At 33.6% G+C, this 15,747-nt stretch overlaps 2 long non-coding RNA genes across 4 annotated transcripts in view; one reads left to right on the top strand and one right to left on the bottom strand.

The window, feature by feature from the left end:
• The window catches only part of LOC132681929 (uncharacterized), a 292,491-nt gene that overhangs the window by 273,909 nt on the left and 2,835 nt on the right, over positions 1-15,747 (bottom strand). The window lies entirely within an intron of this gene.
• Positions 12,556-15,747, top strand: part of LOC132681928 (uncharacterized) — a 48,733-nt gene continuing 45,541 nt past the window's right edge. For all 3 annotated transcript variants that reach the window (XR_009611329.2, XR_009611328.3, XR_009611330.3), the window contains exon 1: positions 12,556-12,700. This is a non-coding gene — a long non-coding RNA (uncharacterized LOC132681928). The remainder of the gene's footprint in view (positions 12,701-15,747) is intronic.

The following is a 15,747-nucleotide window of genomic DNA, read 5'->3' as shown; positions in this document are numbered from 1 at the left end:
GCTTCTGCCCTACTGCAAATACATTTTATTTGGTATTGTTTATTTAAGAAGCTTTTAATTTGAATTTTTTCTTGAGTCTCACCTTTCAGCAATATCTGGCATTAATAACACAGTCATCAAAAATGTATATTAATTCTGTTTTCAGATTTTAAAGTTAAATTAATAGTAGCATGGAAAGAGCATTATATGTGACAATAGGACATATGTGAGCTCAAATCCCAACCAGCCCTCTCTTTCAACTCTCCCCCCACACTCACAAATAAACACATACACATACTTCTATTCTTCCATTCCAACTTTGGATTTGTGCAATGATAACAATACTTGGCACTGAACAACCTCATCTCCCTTCTGAGATTAAAGCAACTATTGCTAATCCTGAGGATTCTTTCTTATTGACTAGAGATACAGCCAAAGGGTTCTTTTCATCATTCCTCTACAGCCAGAATAAATTGACAGGTAGTTGCAAGAAAGTTGAAACTTATTTGTCTTCCCTGAGCTACTTACTCATCATTTTCGAATTGTGGAGTCTTCAGTGCTAAATTGAAATTAACATACGTATATCTCAGATCATTTATTTATATTTCATATGATATATATGTAAAGTGACATTTCACAGGCACTCAATAAATATTAACTTGGGTCCTACTTTCTCCCTCTACCATCATCAACACTATCAAAAATACCTACTGTTTACAATTCAATAGCAAAAAAAAAAAAGCCCAAACCATCGGATTAAAAAATGGGAAAATAGACATTTTTCTAAAGACATACATAGGACAAATAAGTACATGAAAAGATACTCTACATCACTAATCATCAGGGATATGCAAATAATAACCATAATGAGATATCACCCCACACCTGTTAGAATGGCTATTATCAAAAAGACTAGAATTAGTAAGTGTTTCTAAGAATATGAAGAAAAAAGAAATCTTGTGCATTGTTGGTGGAAATATAAATTGGTGCATCCGTTATGAAAAACAGTATGGATGTTCCTCAAAAATTTTAAAATTAAAACTACTATATGATCCAGCCATTCCATTTTTTGGTATTTATCTAAAGAAAACAAACTGCTGACTCAAAAAGACATGTACACCATGTTCACTGCAGCATTATTTACAATAGTCAAGATATGAAAACAACATGAGTGTCCACTGATGGATGAATTAGATAAAGATGTGGTACACACACACACACACACACACACACACAATGGAATATTATTCAGCCATAAAAATAGAATGAAATTGTGTCATTTCTGACAATATGGATGTACCTCAAGGGCACTATGCTAATTGAAGTAAGTCAAAGAAAAACATATATTCTGATGACCTCTCTTATAAGTGCAATCTGTAAATAGTAAGTAAATAAATAAATAAATGTCCTTGGCCATAGACACAGAGAACAGAGTAGTAGTTTCCAGAGGTAGAGGGTGAGGGGTAGGAGACATGAGTGAACTCTTTTTGTTTTTGTTTAAGTACAATAAATTGAATAAAAAAATAGCAACTTATACTATTTCATTGTCTATTAACTTATACTATTTAATTATATTTTCATATAATTTTCGTATATTTAATATTAATATAGTCCATACAATCTACTTTCACATTTCTTTCATTTTACATAATAAATTTATATAGGTTAATATAAAACTTAGTGAATGACTAATTTACTGCATATATGTGTATGTTTAGCTCAATTCAATTCTAAAATGTTTATTGAGTAGTAAACATATAAACAATATCAGACCTCCCTGGAAGAGACAATGAAGTTAAAAGAGGATATAAAGCAAAATACTTCCATTCCACGAGTTCAAAAATTGAAAGAGAAAAGAGACAAATACCTAAATTAATAGTTTATCATCTTTATTGATGTCCCCTTGTTTTTTACACTGGTTTTAGCAAAGTTTTCTTCCTCTACAGTCAATCTGTAGAGATTGATCTCATCTCGGATTAAATGTCACTACTCTCATCACATTCAGGCTAGAATAACATGTGGGCCTTAATGGAATACTGAGAAATTGCCTATTTATCAGAGTTCCTTCATGCAACTCAGGAGTGGCCTTGAGCACTTTACTGTACCCTCCAGTTGTTTTCCAAAGGTCAGATGGCATCACAGATGTTCTGTCCCTCCAATTCTCCAATTGTAATATATTGAAAATCTCTGTGTGTGTGTCTCTCTCATGTGCACCTGTATACATGCATAGTCTTCTCAAATAGTGCCAAATCTAAACAGAAAATATAAACAATTTTCCACTTGCCTCAACTCACAAGTTCACATAACTGTAATGGAGTTAGCATGGTCTCATTACTAGGCAGTATGGTGATGCTTCCCTTCCTTCATCCTCCCACCCTCCCTTTTTAAATGTGCTATTTCAGGTCTACCTGGAATAACAAATGAGCTAATGCTGACCCATATATCTCTTACAGCCTGCTACCTTAGCTACACTAAGACCAGGTGGAGGCTTTGAAATTACTTCTTATAAGTACTTGATTAAATTCTTAGCCAAGGGCCATTTTTCTCCCAAATCTCTCTATGGGGAAGAAATAGTCATTTTCTTCTTCCAGTTATAAGAGCTTTTCAAGAAGGAACAAGTGGTCTGTGATTTTGATTGCCGTGGAGAGGTCTTGTTGAGTAAGGACTTAGAAGAGACCATTGAATTTGTTAATTAGTAGGTCGTTGGTGAATTGAGCTCTCAAAGACAGTAGTTTCAGCAAATTAGCAGGAGGAAGAATAACAGAGTTATTGTAAGTTGAGACAGAAAAAGGTAGTGGAGCAACAGTACTATTTTAAGAATTCGGACAGTGAATAAATTGAAAGAGAATGGAGATTGGGAAAATACTGATTTCAAAAGATAACATTATAAGTTTCATATTTAAGAATGTTTAGTATTCATAACTGATGAGACACTGTAGTATTTTTAAAGCCTGAACTTCTAGAAAAATATTATAAACAGAAGAAATTTGTATAGAAACCAACTTCTCTTTGGGGATGGTTAGATAACCAGCATATTTTTTTTGGAAAGTGTGTACAAAGAATTTTGAATGTTGGCCTGATTTTTTTCTTAGGATTTGTTCATATTTCAAAACCATAACCAAACTTTTAGAACTGTCTGGGATGTCCCTTTACTCATAGTGTTTGAAGAAGTACTCCTTTAGTCTCTGTGAGTGTACTGGGGCAGCCCTGTAGAAGGGATCGAAAAATTGGAACTTTGCATCGTTCTGGCAATGTCCCAATAGCCTGAGAGCTAAGGTTGTTAAAAGAGCACTCCAAATTTCATAGAACGGGGAATCTATATTCATCTTATCTCTACCCTTGCTCCACTTCACATAACAAGAATTCCTTGTGGACAGACATGGAAACAAACTGGCAACTCAGGAGAGTTTCCTTTTCTCACATCAAGGATGCCAAGTGAATTGGGCAGCAGGCATCCTGTCTCATCTCTTCAATGGTTTTGCACTAGACTTGAACCACTCCAAAACCTAGTTCATTGCTGAGGCCCTAAATCAATTATTCCTGCCTCTAAACAGGGCTGGTATGGGAAACCCAGCCATTGATCACTGGGGAGTGTGGGCTCCAGGGTCAGTGCCCTCAATCCCAGTCTTGCTCTGTTGCTTGCTAGGAAGCTACAGTCAAATCACCAAACTTATAGAATTTTAAGTCTCCTCATCTATGACATGGAGGTAATAGTGGTATCTTAGCCCATGGTTCTTCTGAATAATAAATAAGATCATATAAGTGATACTCTTATATGATAAACACTTAATAAATTAAAAGCTATTAATATTATCTATCCATGTATTTCACTATTTTCTATCTTCTATCTACATATATATTTTCCTAATGTTCAGCAAAAGTTTATACTTGATCACTGATCAATTGTGAGTTCAATGATTGCTCAGATTACATGAAAAGCAAGTCCAAAAGTCTTTGGGCAAATCTACAGAAAAATTAGCCTGGCCACGATTAGTATTAACCAGTGAACACTGGAAAAACATACCTGTGCATGTAAAGTGCTACACATCATATTTATCATTCTAGTTCTATTTATCTGAACAAAAAGTATACAAGGTGAAACAATGATAAGAAACCAACAATACTATAGACTAAAAAATAAGACAGTTTTGTTTTTTTCAAAACAAGATTATATGGATAGAATATTATTTATTATTACACTCCATAAAATGTCTGGAATTGCTTCTTAAGAAAAGGGTTGCGTCATCAAAGATGACTGAAAAGCGGAGCTGTGCTCTTCCCACCTTTGGAAAGCACATCAGATTTAGTAATCTAAAAAAAATCTCTAAAAGGAACCTGTTCAATTTTATCTAATATTTGTGAAATCTCACAAATACTAATGTTTTGGACAATATACCCCATAAAATGCTGATGGAGTTTGAAATCACATTTTCTTATTCCATCTCTGACCAAACAGGCTGATCAATTTCTAAATGTACAAAACTTATACTCCTGCTGAAGTTCGGAAGGATGAAGTAAGGACTTGACTGTGCTAGCAAAGATAATGAAGAAAAGAACATAGAGAACAAAATCAGTCAAACTCTGCTTTGTGCAAGTCAGTGGTCAGACCTATGGGGAAAAGCCAACTTGTTAGGAAGTCTAGTTTTTCATGGTTTTGTTTTACTTTTTTTCTTTTTTTTTTTTATAAAACACAAATACATTCTGCCATTCTGCCTCAAAAAATATTTCATTTTCTGTAAAATGTGTTTATACTTTTCACTTTTTCCGCAATCTTTAAGAGAGATGGGTTAGGAGGCAACAAAGCCATCAGCTAGCTCTTAAAGCTATGAGTCCACAAACTTGGTGACACTCACCATCAGAGATGTCTCTATGCTGTGTTATTACACTATAATTTGATACTACTTTGTTGAAAAAGAAAAATAAATCATTTGACTGTACTGTTTAGAAAACAGTATTTCAAGATAAAATCTCCTTTGATGTCTTATATTCTGTAGTGATTGAAACATTCACCAGACCCACTTTAAGCAAAAAGCTGTTGGTCATGGTCTGGCACCAATCACAACCTTGAACTCCATATATGTTCTTTCATCATTATGGTTTATGAGATTGAAAGAAAATTTGAAACTTCAAAAAATGTAGGTTAACTTTTATTTTCCTACTACTATATCATCCTGTAAAGGAGACTTTTATCCTCCAACAGAAGGTAAATACAGATAGTTCTCTTTTTAAAAAGTAAGAGAAATTGGTTTATTTGCACCATTATATTATTCACTTTTATTGATTTGTGGTAGTGTTAGCAACCTGAGTTTCAAAAACAAAAGGTATAAGTTTCCTATCTACTGAAATCTTACAGATTACTAAAAGAAACAGACTTTTTTTTCTAACTTTTTAAAGTTTATGTATTTTTGAGAGACAGAGAGCACGAGCAGGTGAGGGGCAGAGAAAGGGAAATACAGAACCTGCAGTAGGTTCCAGGCTCTAAGCTGTCAGCACAGAGCCTGACTCAGGGCTCTAACCCACAACTGCAAGACCATGACCTGAGTCAAAGTTGGACACTTAACCAACTGAGTCACCCAGGAGCCCCAAGGAAACAGAATTTTAATCAAAATTAATTCCAGTGAAGCATGTGAAGTACCATAGTAGCAAAATGTGCCAAATGCCAAATATTGTGGTAGCACAAAGGTTGAAATTAGCCATCCCCCTTAGTGTGGAAGGGGGTAAAGAGTGGAGTAGACTGGGGTTGACTTAAGACAAGCTTCACAGAGTAGATCACTGAGATGGGGCTTAATGGATCAATAGGATTTCTAATTATGTAAGATTTGAAAGGCAGAAAATGACAGAATCATGTGTATCATATAGAAATTTCACAGTTGTTACCATATAAATGCTAGGTACTATAACATAAACAATATTAAGTCTATAAATTAAAAATAACTTATAAATGAACTAGACCTAGTATGATACATAGATTTAAATCTTAAGAGTCTAGGTAGTTTGTTGAAACATAAACTCAGTGAGTACACAGAATCATTAACAGGTCTAGAATACTAAAGAAATAACTATTCTGATGGAAACATAAGTTTTGATAATGCTATATTTGAGGTGTCTGTGTGTATGCACATGGACTATCTAATGGAGGAATTAGATGCATTGATTTAAATCTCAAAAGAGAGGTGTGGGTTGTAGGGAAAAATTTGGAAGAGATCATCTAATTTTTCATGAATAATTTTATATCTATTATAAGGAACACACCTTAATAGTTTTTAGGAAAATGTCTTTTGAACAGACAGGGTAACTCTTTGGAGTTGGTAGTCTACTAGGTGTAGGAAAAAAATTATTTTCTGTGTGCTCTGTACAACACAATCTTCAAGGTTGTTCAATGTTACTCTTTCCTTTCATTGGAACTATTTTACAACTCCATAACTTGTAAGTATCTGATAGCAGTGAAAAATAATTACTGGCAATAGATGTGTAAAATTCTGTCCAACAGTCTGTTCAAATGACTTTCATCTATCACCATGTAAACATCCTTTATTGTGTCTATTTTCACAGTCGTTTTGAAATTCCTGAACTGTAAGTACATCTGTTCTTTGGATTCTTTATTAAACTGGTTAAAACACCATCCTAATAATGAACTAAATACAATATTTAACACATTTTAATTTTTTAAGTTTTTTTTTTTCATTTTGAGAGAAGATTTAGAGGTAAATAAAGTGCTGATTTTAAATAATGGATTCCATTGGAGTTGGACAGAAAGAAGAAATGGGGATAATTTTGAATACAAAAAGGCATTCAAAACCAAATACAGAAGGTCTTCCAAGAATATTTACTTCCTCACAAGGTCAACAGAATGATATTTAAAAAATTTAGGCTAAGAATGTGATGATGGATTTTATCTTTTTTTTTTCATTCTAGATGCTGAAAAAAAAATAAGCTTAATGATGGCAAGGTGATACATGGAAACTGATTAGGAATAATTAGAGAAAAAACATTACACAGGTATTTATAAGAACATCTTGAACATATAGTTCAATGTATATTTACTAAATACATGAGTGAATGGAATGAGGAATCCAAAATAACTCCTCAAACTATGGATTATGCAACTGGGTGATAGCCAGTGCTATTTGGTGAAATAGGGTTTATCCTATGAGAAAATCTCAAATATGCTTAAATGTCGATAATACACAATAAAGAAAAAAATAGAGAAAAAAGTAGTAACAATCAATAACGTTCATCCAGAGAAAGTAGAAGAAAATAAATACAGAGCCTAGGGCTCTGTACAGTTAAGACACTGTATCCCTTTTCCCATGTGAAAGGAGGGAGAGAGTGTAAGGGTACAAGTTTATGTATTTAGGTTGGTGTATTTAGATGTGGAGAGTTAAAGGAGATGCAGGAGTTTCTGATGAAAAAAGGAAGTTTGCTGATTTCATTAACCACTCACATTCTGTAACTCACTAGAGAACATGGAATTGGGCTGGTTGCTTAGTATTTCTGAACTTTTTCCTGAAAAGTACAATGGTATAAAGTAGTGTTTCTCAAATTTTAGTTTTAGAAGACTCACCTGGATAACCTGTTGAGCCACAGATTCCAGAGAAGTTGGGTTTTGTTTTGTTTAACTGTTTTGTTTTTTGTTTTGTTTTGTTTTGTTTTTAATCTGGGATGTGGCCTGAGAATATGCACTTTCTATCAGTTTACAAAAATAATTCAGGCCACAATTTGAGTTACACTTCTAAGGGTAATGTGATCTCACAGAGATAATGAGATACTGTATATAAACCTTACTTGGTATACAGGAGGCAATCAAGTATCAGTTACTTTTCTCATCTCCATGAATATTTGCTTGTTGCTGACATCTGAACAGGTATAAAAGTATAAGGAACTGTTTTGTCATTGAGCTAAGTGTATTGTGTCTAAGTTGCTTCCCTCCAAAAAGATCAGGATGTTTAAAAATATGTTCAAACAATAAAACTGCTAATACAGAATGTTTATAAATAATACTATAGGAATAACAGAGAACCATATATACCATCATATATATGAGTCATAGATATATATGTATATGAGAATACATATATAGTCACTGTAACTGAGCATTCAATTTAGCTCTCAGTTTAGGTACAAATAAAACTATAATGGTTTTATATAACTTTTGTTGTGTAATAAAAGAAAAAATCAATTCCTCAGGATAATTAGTATTATTTTTTTAGAAATGACTTTTAAAAGGAATTTATCACTTGGGACCTTATTCAATGAATATTGAACAAAACAATAGACAATACAGTTAAAGGTACTTTTGTAGTTAAATAGAGATTTAATAGTCATATAAAGTGGTGAAAATTGAATTTAACTTGGGCTCTGTGCTCCCAAGGATTAGTGATGGTAAAAAACATCTCCTCCCACACTTTTGTGTTCCAAAAAGAGCTAACCTCAAAAGAACCACCCTTCTCCATATAACTTACTGTCCATGGACTCTCATGAGTTCAAAGATAACTCCCTTGTTTATCTGTCTGTATAAAACTCTAGGTCCCCTCTTTTTCTTTGAGGGCTTCCTCTTTAAAGGGCATTCTTCCTGTGCAATAAAGCTGAATAAAATCATGCTCTTAATCAGTCTTTCACATTATCTTGATGCTGCATAGGTATTGGGAGGATAACATGAAAGTATTTTTTCTTTTCAAAGTCTCAACCTTACTCACTTGGCTAACTTCTTTTTTTCCCTATTAAAGAAAGTTTAGAAAATAGGTCAGACAGCTAATTCCCATTACTTTTTTTTAAGTTTGATTTTTATACATATATTTTGTGAGTCTTAAGGCTTTAAGCTTTCCCAAGTCTTGATGTTTTTATCTGTACATACTTAGTGTTCTAAAACAGAGAGAATTGCAAAGTGATTTTTGTAAAGGTGAAAGGATAATGAGGTAAAATTGAAGAAAGGAAAAAGAAAAAGTAAAAAGATAGCTTCAGGTTTTTGTTCTCTACAGGTCTTTAGTCTTGACTTGCTATTTTTTTTTTCAAAATCTTCCATGTAGGAGCTAAATATTTTGTGGTGGCCATTTCCATAGAAAAGAGATCATTGTGACACTTCTATTTGCATATTCTGGCTTACTGTCTGTACTGCCTGTCCTTTTCTGGTGATAATGAACCAAGAAGTTCCACTTTTAACATTTAAAAATTTGGGTGTTGGCACTTTCTGTCCTTAGGTTTAATTTTCAATTCCCTTCCTTAGACATTGTCCAACTTACATATTTCAAACACTTTTCTTTGCTTCAGAAAATAACAAAGATTTTCTTCACTCTATTTTCCTTCAAATCTGAAACTAACTGAGCTACTCTACTAAACAAAGGCACTATTCTATTAACATGAGAAACACTTGAACTTATAGTCCTTTCTGGAATTCTACTCAGGTGTCTTGATCAGGATCTCCTCAGACTCAATCCTGAACAGTCTCCATGCTATCTCCCTATTCAGGCTCCTATCTAAGTACTAAATATTTGATAAATCATACATAAAATTGTACATAGCAACCATGTAAGCTAAGAGAATGTGACACTCATACAAGATGAACTATTCCACTTATTTACTGATACAAAAATTAAATTGTCACCAACACATAAAACTGGTTGGTATAGATGTCAGAACTTTTGTTTTTATGTCCTATATTTACTATTAATCATTAACACTCTTATTCTCTTAACTTGTTCCATGACAGCAGGTTTATTTCTTATAATACTTGGTGAATTATATTTGCTGAGATCAATGGAGATATGGCCTCTGTTTCATCTTAACACAAAGTCATTCTTTATTTGGCATAGTAACTATAGGTATTGAAGTGATCCTTAAACAGCATTGAAACAAACAAATAATATACTATCTTTTGAAATATTGTTTCCATTCATAAAGTAGATCTCAAAAATAACATTCTCATATTGTTTAATTATATTATGAATGATTACGCAGAAAAAAAGAGGACACAAATTTTAGCAAAATATTTCAAATCAAGCATTTACAACACTGCATGTAAATATCCTCATGAAAATTGCTATATTTCATATAAACTTTTCATTAAAATGCTAGAAGAAATGTGAAAATATTTCCTCCATTCTAACTGCAGGCATTTTTTATTAGCCACTTTACCATAAACAGATGTTCATTTTAGATCTAATATTTATTTGTGAAGTTGATAACAAGTAGAAATTACTCTTGGGTAGGGGTGTCTGGGTGGCTCCATCAGTTAAGCTTCTGACTTCGGCTCAGGTCATGATCTCAGAGTGCCTGAGTTCGAGCCCTGTGTAGGGCTCTGTGATGACACATCAGAGCCTGGACCCTGCTTTGGATTGTGTCTCCCTCTCTCTCTGTCCCTCCCCCCACTCACGCTCTGTCTCTCTCTTTCCAAAGTAAATAAACATTAAAAAAAACTAAAAAATAGAAATTATTCTTGGGTAAAATACATCATCATTTTACAAATTTTTAGTTAAGTTTGAGTTTATCACATCTTGATGTTCACACTGATGCAGGAAGAAGCATTTGAAACATCAGATAGTTGCCAGTTATAAGCAACTAAAATGTGAATATTTAGTAAAGTTAAATTAGATGCTTGTGCTGAGAACTTATTGTTCAAGGTGTTCATAGTTAATCTCCTTAGAAAGTATTATTTAGGCTGCTAAAGATTTAAATAAACAAGATATGTAATTAGTAACATGTCCTGGAGCAAAGGAAGACTATTGAGACTAGAAATCTGTCATTAGGGAACTCTGTTTATTGAAAGGCTTAGTAGTAACCTTAATTGTAGAACTGAAGAATTTTTAAAAAAGACCAAGATTAACTATTAAAACAGAGCACAGTATGTAAAAATATAAACAGTCCCTCTTATTTTACCTGAAATGAAGAATAATTTTCTCCATATATAACTTAGTTTAGATTTAATGTAGCTAATTACTGACTACAGAAAAAATAGTAAAAATGAAGTTCTCAATAAATTTTGGAAAACAATCATCAGTTGTTTATTGAATCTAGGGAATTATCTGATAGTCACGAATGCATATTCCTTTTGACCAGAAATCCACTTTTCCTACAGAAATAAAAGAAGCAGTTACTAAACATCTTGCAATATCATCTGTGATAATAAAAACAGGAAATGCTCCTAGCACCCATCTCTAGGGTGATTGTTAGATAAAATATATTATGCCTATGTTATAAAACACTCAGAGGTATTTCAAAAGAATGATACAGATCTATATGTACTAAAATGGAAATGAGACTGTGAGGATTTAACTGGAAAAAAACACAAATAATAGAAATGCTATATTCAATATTTATAATAAAAACAAGTTGTGTGTGTACATATATGTGTGGTGTGATTATAGATCTCTAACTCAAGTGTCCAAAAATGTAACTTTTAAAATCTTCTCTGTAATCCAATTTAATCTTTAAATTGTCAGTTGGTGGAAATTTAATCTCAATGAATTTAGGAGTTTATCAGTCAATTTAGCCTAACCTTGGTCTCCCCAGAGGTTCCATGTAATCCTGGGATCTTCCATAGTGCTAAGGCATTGGTGAAGAGTGAACATATAATCCTTGTTCCTTAGAATCTATTCATGATGGTATCTGCTAAGATTTATTCATCATTTATTTATTTGATCATCTGTTGTCACCCCACACAGTTGGAATTTATGGTTCCCTTGACTGTGAGAGCAATGCTCTTATGAATAAACAACTTTTGAGTAAGAAAATTTGGAGATGCTTAGGTAGCAAAGTTAATTGTGGAGGATGTGTCCAGGTAATCACTCTTCTCCCAGAATTAAGGAACAAAAGCAGAGTAGTGGTGAGATACAAAATTACTCTTTTGGGGGCACTTGGGTGGCTCAGTTGGTTAAGCGTCAGACTTTGGTTCGGGTCATGATCTCATGTTTCCTGAATTCTAGCCCTGCATTGGGTTCTGTGCTGATGGCTCAAAGCCTGGAGCCTGCTTAGGATGCCTTGTCTCCCTCTCTGTCTGCCCCTCCCCCGCGCACACTCTCTCTCTCTCTCTCTCTCTCAAAAATCATCATTAAAAAATTTTTTAATTACGCTTTTCTTCACTAATTAACATCAACCAAAACTAGTTCAAGCCAACATGGGTTCAGGTTAGAAATACAGTCAATTACAACTAAATTTACTACTGATAAACTCTTTGTAATGAATATACTTTTTAACATAAGGCAGTATTTTATTTTATTTTTGTTTTCATTTGATAGTTCAATAGAAAATGTGAAAGGAATTATTTCAAAGCATTTGCCAAATTTAAGTGGGAGCTGGAAATTCCAACAGAAAGTAACTGATAATGGGCTAAGAAGCTGAGCACAAATTTTGGCTTTCACAGATTATGGGCTGCCGAGACAAAAATTAAAGAACATTCCAACCAGAATAAATAATAGAAAAACTGGGTAGTCCAGTATCTACTAAAACATAAATATATAACTAAATATTTCTAATTATCAAATCCAAGATGTTTTCTTTGCCAAATTATACACATACACATATTTCTTTCCCCCTTGGCTTTATGAGGTCAGCAAATTCTTGATTCCAAAATCTGATAAAGATATCAAGAGAATGAGAATCAGCAGGCAACCTCTATCATAATCATAGATGAAAAATCCTAACCAATATATTAGCAAACTGAATCAAGCTATATGTGAAAAGAATAATTTAAGTTTCGTGACCAAGTGAAGTTTAATTCCAAGAGAAGGTAAGAGTTACAAAACTTTAACTCAAAACATAAAGAGAAAATGAAAAAAAGATTATCTCAAGAGGTACAGACAACTAATGTGATATAATTTAACATTCACTGGTGATAAAATCTGTTAGCAAACTAGATTAAAACAAAGTTAGGGTGCTTTTTTTTAAAATAAACGGGAGGTGTATGTATATCAGGAGCCAGAAACCTTGGGACCCTTATAGAATTCTGCTTCCTACATGTAACTATCAAAAATTGTCAGCATTCAATATATTCAACGGTAGGGTTTTTTTCCCTAAGAATGGAAACAAAATGTCCATTCTCACAACTTGTCTTTAAAACTAACTCTTATCCAATGCAATAATGCAAGACTAAGAAATGGAGAACACAAAGATTAAAGAGGAAAAGATGAAAATGTCATTTTTCCAGACTCAAGATACTATACATAAAAATTTCAAAATAATCTGCCCAAAACAATTGGTATCAATAATTTAATTTATGAAGTGTGCTGAATGAATTCAAATGAAGCTCAATATATCATTAAAATAATTTAAAATTGGGGCACCTGGGTAGCTCAGTTGGTTGAGTGTCTGACTTTGGCTCAGGTCATGATCTCATAGCTCATGAGTTTGAGCCCCATGACAGGCTGGGGTCTGTGCTGACAGCTCAGAGCCTGGAGCCTGCTTCAAGTTCTGTGTCTCCCTCTCTCTCTGCCCCTCCCCCACTCACGCTCTGTCTCTATCTCTCAAAAATAAATAAACTTTAAAAAAATAATAATAATTCAAAATGAAATTAATAAATGAGACCATTCACCATACCCTCAAGAAACTTCAATACCTAGAAATAAACCTAATGAACATTGTTCAAACATTCCACTTAGAAAACTACAAAATACAGAAAATGAATGAAGCATAAATGCTTTCACTATACATGTTCATGAATTGGAATACTGAATGTTTATAGGTGTCAATTCTCCCAAAATTTCTCTATAGATTGAAGGCATTCTCAAAATCACAGAATTTTGTTTTGTTTTCTTTTGGAATATGGCAAAGTACATTCTACAGTTCATATGGGGCGCCTGGGTGGCTCAGTCGGTTAAGCGTCCGACTTCAGCTCAGGTCACGATTTCATGGCTTGTGAGTTCCAGCTCTGCATCGGGCTCTGTGCTGACAACTCAGAGCCTAGAGCCTCTTCAGATTCTGTGTCTTTCTCTCTCTCTCTCTGCCCCTCCCCTGCTCACACTCTGTCTCTCTCTGTCTCTCAAAAATAAATAAATATAAAAAAAATTAAAGTTCATATGGAAATCTAAGTATTTTGAAATCCAAGAAGCTATAGCATCAACAATGAAGCTGATGGAAAATTGGCACTTGAGAAAAAAGAATATGTAAAATATCCTTGAGACATGAAAAAAGTTACTCAAACTTGTGAGCCATCAGAAAAATCCAATTTAAATCCCAATGGTAAACATGCCAACAGAAATTAATAAAATTCAGAAACCTAACAAATAACAAATTGTGGATATGGTGGTAATATTTATGCCGAACCTGGTAGGATTCTATATGTATCCAATCATTATGAAAAACTATTTAGCAATGTCAATCTTAAATAAAACAAATGGTAATTTGCTAATTAAGCAAAGATGAGTTTATTCAAGAATAGCAGAGGAATTGCAATTCAGGACAAGCAAACTATGGCAAACCACAGGCAAGTCCAAAGAGACAAAGAGGACGCTAGATTTTATTAGGTTCTAGGAGGAATACAGAGGGTTATTTTGAACATTTCATTGGAAGAGAATGAGAGTTTGAGTTTATGGCAGTTTCTCACTGGCTGTCAGTGGTGGGCAGTTTGCTGTTACTGAGGCATGTAGAAATCTTCCTTCTTCCTACTGGTCACGTGAGTTGAAACAAATGGTACCTGCATAAGACCTCTCCCTTCATGGCTTCTTGACTCTATTTTAAATCAAGTTTCCTTTACTCCTTTTCACAGCAGTATCTTATAAATTAGATGATTATGTACCTTCCAGAACCAGCACTTCTACTCCCTGGCACATTTCAATCACAAATGAATAAAAATATGACAAAAATGATATATATGTATATTTATTGAAGCATTATTTGTTATCACCCCAAAACGGATATGAACAACTCTCCTGCAATAGTAGAGCACATATATTTTGGGATGAGGACACAATGCAATATTATATAATAACATAAAGGCAAAAAAAGAAAACAAAACATGTTACATGCAGTAATGTGATTAAATAACACACACATAATATTGCCAGAAAGAAGCCAGACAAAAAAGTAAAAATTGTAAAATTTCAATTATAGAAGTTTTAAAACTGGTAAAAGCTAACCCACGATGCTAGAAATTAGGATAGTGATTATCTTTGGAGATGAGTGTGGATAACTGGAAATGCCCTGAGTTTTGCCACTGATGTCCTCGGGTTCTTGATCACTGTGTTGATTACATATATGGACATGTTTACTTTGGAAAAATAAACTCCCCACGTACGACTTCCATAACTTTTAATGTATTTTATTCTTCAATTAAAATCTTAAAAACTCAGGCTATTATTAGACAGATATCATTAGAACACTCTATTTTTGAAGGAAAAGAAAAGTTCAGGCGTAATATATCAACATTATTCTGCTACATCGTATTATTTTTAAAAAACAGGCATCTGCCATTGAACACCTCCTATACTTGTATGACACCCAACCATACATCTTCCCTGGCACCCCATGTAGGAAGAACAGTATTCCAGCTGTTCTTTGCCTGTCTGAAATCTATTCCTGAATAATTCCAGCTGGCTTAAATGCAAACCTAATTTTACAGAGGTGATTCTTAGAAGTAACATCAAAGTCTTAAAATAGCGGCTAGTAATGAGACCCAACAAATAGAGGCAAACTTTACATATCATCCACACTCAAATTAGTGCACAATCTGGTCATATATGACAACAAATTGTTTCCAAGACATTACAGTGCTGTACCCAGATGCTTATAATCAAATCTGCATGGTGATCAAAGTCAAAAGTCCTACACCTGTATTACATT

Source organism: Panthera onca, chromosome A1 (assembly GCF_046562875.1).
Source record: "Panthera onca isolate mPanOnc1 chromosome A1, mPanOnc1 haplotype 2, whole genome shotgun sequence".
Taxonomy (NCBI): domain Eukaryota; kingdom Metazoa; phylum Chordata; class Mammalia; order Carnivora; family Felidae; genus Panthera; species Panthera onca.
Note: the sequence above shows the minus strand (reverse complement) of the source record. Positions and strands in the feature narration are given on the sequence as shown.